Genomic DNA, 6,775 nt, shown 5'->3' with positions numbered 1-6,775 from the left:
CCTAAAATGTCTCAAGAGTGTTTGAGAAAATTCAGAAACATTAATCTAACGGTTAAAAATATGTTTGGACCTGAATTTAATAGTTTTCGACGATAGGTTTAGTTATTGAATAAAAAAAAACTTTTAAAACCTCTTTAAAAATCTTTAGAAATTCTAAAAAATATTCTAAACATCTTTAAAATAGTATGAAATCCATTTAAATAATTGAAATCTATTAAAAATTTCTGGGAAGCTTTTAAAATACCCTCAAATATTTCAAATTCTTTTAAATCGTTTAAAATTCCTAAATACATTCAAAAAATAATGAAAATTTCTTCGAAATTAAAAAAATCCTAAAATCTTTCAAATCCTTTGAATCCCTTAATTTTATTAAAATCAGTTAATAATTCCTTTAAAGCTTCCAAAATACTCTAAGATATTTCAAATTCTTTTTAATCTTATGAAATACCTTAAGACATTTAAAAGCTATTCAAATTCATTGGAAAATTGAAAATATCTAAAAAATTTGCAAATTCATTGGATTCCTTCAAAATCCGTGGAAATCCCTTTTAATTATTGAAATAAATAAAAAAATCCCAAGGATTCACTTTAAAAACCCTTATAATATTTCAAATCCTTTAAAAGTTTTTAAAATTCTTTAAAACTTTTTAAAAAGTTGAACAATTCCTGAAGAATTTTCAAAACACCCTAAAACCTTTACAATCCCTTGGAATCCCTTAATACTCTGGAGGTCAATAAAAATTCCTTAAAAAAATTTTTAAGTGTACAAAAATATTTAAAATACTTCAAAAATTTTTGAGAATTCTTTAAAACTTTTAAAAGCTTTGATAATTCTTCAGAAAATTAAAAAAATACCCGTAAATTTTTTGAATCCTTTGAAAAGTCTTTTAATTTTTCTAGTCTATTAAAAATGCCTTGAAATCTTTTAAAGTCCTTTTAAATAACTTTGGATTATTCAAATCTATTAAAAATTGCTCGGAGTATTTTCAAATACGCCACAATATTTAAAATTCTTTGAAATACTTTAAAATTCCTTACATCTTTTGAAAGATCTTGGAAATTTCTTGGATGTTTTGAAAATACTTTAAAATCTTTTAAATTATTAGGAATCCTTAAATATTAATTTAATTTACTCAAATTATATGAAAGATTTTAAAATATCCTAAAATGTTCTGAGAGTGTTTAAAAAAATTCAGAAACATTTAGAATAATGGTTAGACCTGAATTCAATAGTGTTTGACAAATGAGTTTGGTTATTGAATGAAAACAAAACTTTTAAAATCTATAGAAAATTCTATAGAAATTTTAAGAACATTCTAAAATCTTTAAAATACTAGAAAATCCATCTAAATAATTGAAATCTATTAAAAATTCATTGGAAGCTCTTAAATCAATTTAAAATTCCTTCGTAGGTCCCAAAATACCGTGAGATATTTCAAATTCTTTTAAATCTTTTGAAATCTCTTAAAACTTTTAAAAGCTCTTCAAATTAAAAATGCCTTGGAATCTTAATATATCCTATAATATTTAAAATCCTCTGCAATGTTTTAAAATCCCTAACAAACTTTAAAAGTTCATAAGAATTCCTTGGAATTAATTAAGATACAAGCTCTTGGAATCTTTTATTATTATTGAAATTTATTAAAAATGACATGGAATTTTTCAAAACACCCTACAATATTTCAAATTCTTTGAAATCTGTTAAAGTTACGTAGAAGTTTTAAAAAGTCTTGGAAATTCCTTGGAAGTTTTCTGAATACCTTAAAATTAAAAAAAATATTTGGAGTATTTAAAAATTATTTGAATTTTTATGGAAGCTTTATAAATACAGTAAAATTGTTTTAAGATGATTTAAGAACATTCAGAAGTCAGAAATATTGATGGCTAATGGTTAGAAATATAGTTAGATTTGAATTTAATAGTATTTGACAGATGGGCTTATTTATTAAATAGACAGTGATTAAAGTTGTATTTTTATTTATTTTTTAATTCGAAAGGTTTTTTTAAGTCCTGACTTTTCTTGACTTTGCCTGAATAACAAAATCGCCTGACTCTATTCTGATTTTCGTTTTCCCTGATCTGCGGCCACCTTTTGAAAATGTTTAAAAAAGATTGACATATGATTAAAAAGAGAAGAGATGGAGATACTAATTTAATGTTTCTAAATTCATTAATTTCTGTTTGTTTTTATAGACTTAAGCTCTCAATCCAGAGAGGAGAAAAGAGATGAGAGACGTCCACGAAATTCTGAGTCTTTAATTCTAGACAGTAGCCAAGGACCTTTCATTCACCATGCAATACTCGAGTTCGAGGATAAAAGTAGCGCCGAACTAAAACCAGCTAAAAAACCTGGAGCCAAACGTGGTAATTCTCGAGATAATACTGCAAAAACTATGCTTCTATTTTAATACAGCAATATTTGTTGCGTCCTGTTATAATATCAAATCGTCTTGTTTTGAAGACATCGTTTGTATTATTTTACTTGGCTAACTTCAAATTGAAAAGTAGTACGTACTAGCGAACTAAAATCATGCACAGGGAGTATTGTTTTAATCGCTAAAGAGACAAAATTTGATTCTCAGTTCAGTTCTGTTTTGATCCAAAGACAGGTACTAAAACTTCGTTTAGTGGCATCAAAGTAAAGTAGAATTAGGATAGAAAAACCAAAGACTATATTTTTGGAATGCTGTTTCAAAATTGAAAACTAGCCTTGAAATTATACTTTTTTTTCACAGTGAAGAAAATGAGTACTGAAACAACAGATGAACAGATTCGAAAGGCTGAACTGGCTGAAGAAAAGCGAGCTAGAAAGGCCTTAGAAAAGGAGCAACGAATTGAACAGTTTAGACGCCAACGAGAAGCTGGACCAACAGCTCTAGAGATTCGACAGGCTGAACTGAATGCACAGGAAGCTGAAGAGAAAGAAGCTAGAAAGGCTTTAATAAAGCAAGAACTATCTGCACAGTGGAAACGCGATCGAAAAGCTGCAAAGATTCAAAAGAAAATGCAGAAGCAAGGTGGCGAATATTATCATCAAACTGGAACATCTTCTTCTCAGAGTGAGCAAGATCATCCTCCGCAGTAAAGAAATAATATTATTGAGATTTCTCATAGTGTTGAATAGCTGGCCTTATTTCTGTTAAAACAAAAGCTTGTAATGAAACCTTGTATAATTTGAGAAACATGTACATTCTGTTGAAAATAAAAACATATATCTGACTTGTGATTGGACTTTAGTTATTTCGATTCCATTATTTGAAGATTTATAATTTACGATTCGGATCGTATAGCCTGGGACGTTAATTTTCATCATCGCGATAGTTTTCGTGAACAGTATCATCTTGAAACTCGAACATTTTAATCACAGAGTAGTCAAACTTCAGTGTTATCTTATCCAATTCTATATTAGAAACAAAATACCCATTATTAGATGTCTACCTATCATAGTTGGTGATGTTGGAACATGGGCATATTATCGTAAATCAGACAATAGTGGTTTTAGTGAAAAATATAATTTATCTTTAAAATAAAAACATATTTAACCGACAATTGAAAATTGGTTATACTATAACCCACTGTAAAAACTAGGATTTGATGAAATGCTTAATTCAGCATTAAAACAGACCACGCAATAAAAGATGAAACTTCACTGTCAAATTTTTAAATTCTATACACTCCAAATCTCTTGAATTGATTTCTGAATTTATAATAACTTGTTTAAGGAATTTGCATGTTCCTCGAAACAACTTGTTTATGTTTGAGTATTTTGGGATCATATTTATTTATTGCAGAAGTTATTTTAATTCATTTTTAAAACATGAATGTAATCAAAAACTCTAAGTATTACGACCTCGGTAGCAATTGCTATCGCGACAGCGTTTAGAAAGTTCACTTTGTGAATTCCGTAACTTCGCTGAAATCTCCGAATTCCTTAAATTCTGCAAAATCATTGATATTTCAAATTTTTGAACTTGTTGAATTCTAGCAATTTTTTTAATTCCTTACATTCTTCGAATTTTTAAAATTTTTAGAATTACTTAACTTTCTTGAAATACTGCAATTCTTTGGATTCCTTGAATTCATTGAGATTTTCGAATTCTTCGAATTCGTTAAATTATTCGAATTCTCTGCAACTTCGAATTACTTGAATTCGTTGAATTTCTGAAATACTTAAAATTCTTAAAATTCTTCGAATTCTTTAAATATTCAGAATTCCTTAACATTTTCGGATTTCTTGAATTCGTTAAATTCTTCGATTTCCCTGAATTCTCCCATGAATTTTTCGGATTCCTTGAATTCATGGAAATTCTGGAATTCTTTGAATTCTTTAAATTCTTCGAATTTCTTGAATACCTTGAATTACTTGAATTCTTCGAATTCCTGAGATTCTTAGAATTCATGAATTTCTCAGAATTTCCGAAAGCCTTAGAATTTATGAATTTCTTATAATTTATGAATTTCTTAGAATTCCTGAAACTCTAGGAATTCCTTAACTTTTTTGAATTACTTAAATTCTTCGGATTCCTGGAATTAATGGAAGTTCTTGAATTCTTCGAATTCGTTAAATTCCTTGAATTCCTTAAATACATTGAATTCCTTGAATTCTTTGAATTCCTGAAATTCTTAGAATTCATTAATTTCTTTGAATTCTTGAAATTCTTAGAATTAATAAATTTCTTCGAATTCCTAAAATTCTTTGAATTTGTGATATTCTTCGAATTCCTAAAATTCTGCAATTTTTTGAATGTCTGAAATTTGTCGAATTCCTTGACTTTTTAGAATTACTTATATTCTTCGAATTCCTCGAATTTATGGAATTGCTTGAATTCTTCAAAAGTATTAAATTCTTTGAATTCCATGAATATTAATTCTAATATGTAAAGAAAAAATATTAAGCATCTACAGAAACCTGCACTCAAATTTGTCGAACTTTTAAAAGCTGGTTTTTCGTAGTTACTGAAAATTTTGTAAATTCTAGAACTTATTCAATTCATGTTCAATGGAGAAATTTTATTAGGATCACTAGTAAATCATTCCTTTTTTGTGGAATATTGTTACGTTTAAAAACCCTTTATTATAAAATTGTTCATATTCGAACTTTAATTCAAGTTTGAAAAATTATAAATTGTTAAATTTATAATTGTCTAATTATGAACATTTTAATTTTTTATTGAAAAAAATGAGTTTTGCGAGCTGTTTAAATTTTTAAAATTGTTTCTAATAGATAAAATACTACTTTATATAGATAATTAGATGTTGAAGTAAATTTTTCAAATAATTTGTTATTGTTTTTAGCCATTCTCTCTTCGAATATAGTTAGAATGTCGCGGTTTGTTAAAAAATATACCCCTTTTTGTCAAATTTTTAATTAGAGTAAGGAAATAGTTAATTAATGTTGAAAGGCATAATTATTAAAAAAATTTATTTTTATTATCAATAATATTCTCTCAGAATAATGCTAGAAAGTTGCCTTTCCTCTAGAATGTTTAGTTTTTCTTCGACTTTTTAGTTCTAAACAAATAGTAAGTGAATCTCAACAAGAATTATTTTTAAAGCAGAATTGTATTTTTTAAAGTGAATTATCTTAACTCTTTTCCCAATGTTTCAAAAAATTAATTTAAGCAAACAAGCTATTTTACACTAGAGAAAGGAGCAAACAATGGAATAATTAAAAGTAGTTTGGAAAACTATAAAACTAGATCTATAAATTACTCGAGAGGTTAAACATTAAAAAAAATCATAACTTGCTTGCACTCATTTAAGTGAAAATAGTTATACACAATAATACATTGTTTAAACAACTATGTTTTCAGCTTGCATTATAGATCATTTTATCAAGTAAAAAGTGGGTAAAAGGTTTAAAACTTCAGAAGAAGCTGCAATTATCTAGCATTAATAAAGAGGAAGATAGTTATAAATAATAATGTGACTAAATAATTATTTTTGCTAATTCGATTCAATTTTTAACTTACTTTAAGTGAAAAGCAGACAAATAGTTTTAAAAATTTAGAAAAACCTCAATTTTCCTGCATTATTCAAATTGAATATTACTTGATGATAATATATTGTTGAGACAATTAATGTCGTTAAATTTAATTATTTATTTACCTCTCTCCATTTGAAAATTGGACAGAAAGTGAAAAATTCTTGTAAAAATGCGATTTTTAGCATTATTTTAAGAGAATATTAACAAAAAAAATTGCTTAAACAATTCTTTAAACATAAATTAAGTACTTGATCACTCTAATTAAAAATTCAACAAGAAGTTGAAATTTTTTTAAAAACCGTATCTTTCTAATTCTAGTCTAAGAGAAAATTGCTAAGAGCAATAATAAATTGTTCAAAAAATTGATGTAAATATCTAATTATTAGTATAAAGTAGTATTTGATGTATTAGAGACAATTTGCAATTAAGAAACTGCAAAAAATTATAATTAGCGTCAAAAACTCGCAAACTCTATTTTTTCGCATATGAGGTTTTCTTGGTACCCTATGAAACAGACTTATGCGGGAGATATTAAAAAAATAATATTTTATTCGTATTCTATGGCCAATTGGGAGAAGAAACGTTGACTATCAGCTCGCTTGAACTAATATTGACGATTCTGAAAAAATTGAAAAACAGCCTTTTTTCATATGGTAAGTACGTGTTAAACTTCATAGGGTTTGAGCCACCACTAAATATAATTTTTTTCAAAAAAAAAAATCAATTTATTTTTGTGTATATTCGAACACATTCGCGGGCAATATGCATCCAAATTCGAAAAAAATTCTG

Source organism: Belonocnema kinseyi, chromosome 5 (assembly GCF_010883055.1).
Source record: "Belonocnema kinseyi isolate 2016_QV_RU_SX_M_011 chromosome 5, B_treatae_v1, whole genome shotgun sequence".
NCBI classification, from domain to species: Eukaryota; Metazoa; Arthropoda; class Insecta; order Hymenoptera; family Cynipidae; genus Belonocnema; species Belonocnema kinseyi.
The sequence above is the reverse complement of the archived record's forward strand: the minus strand, read 5'-3'. Positions refer to the sequence as shown.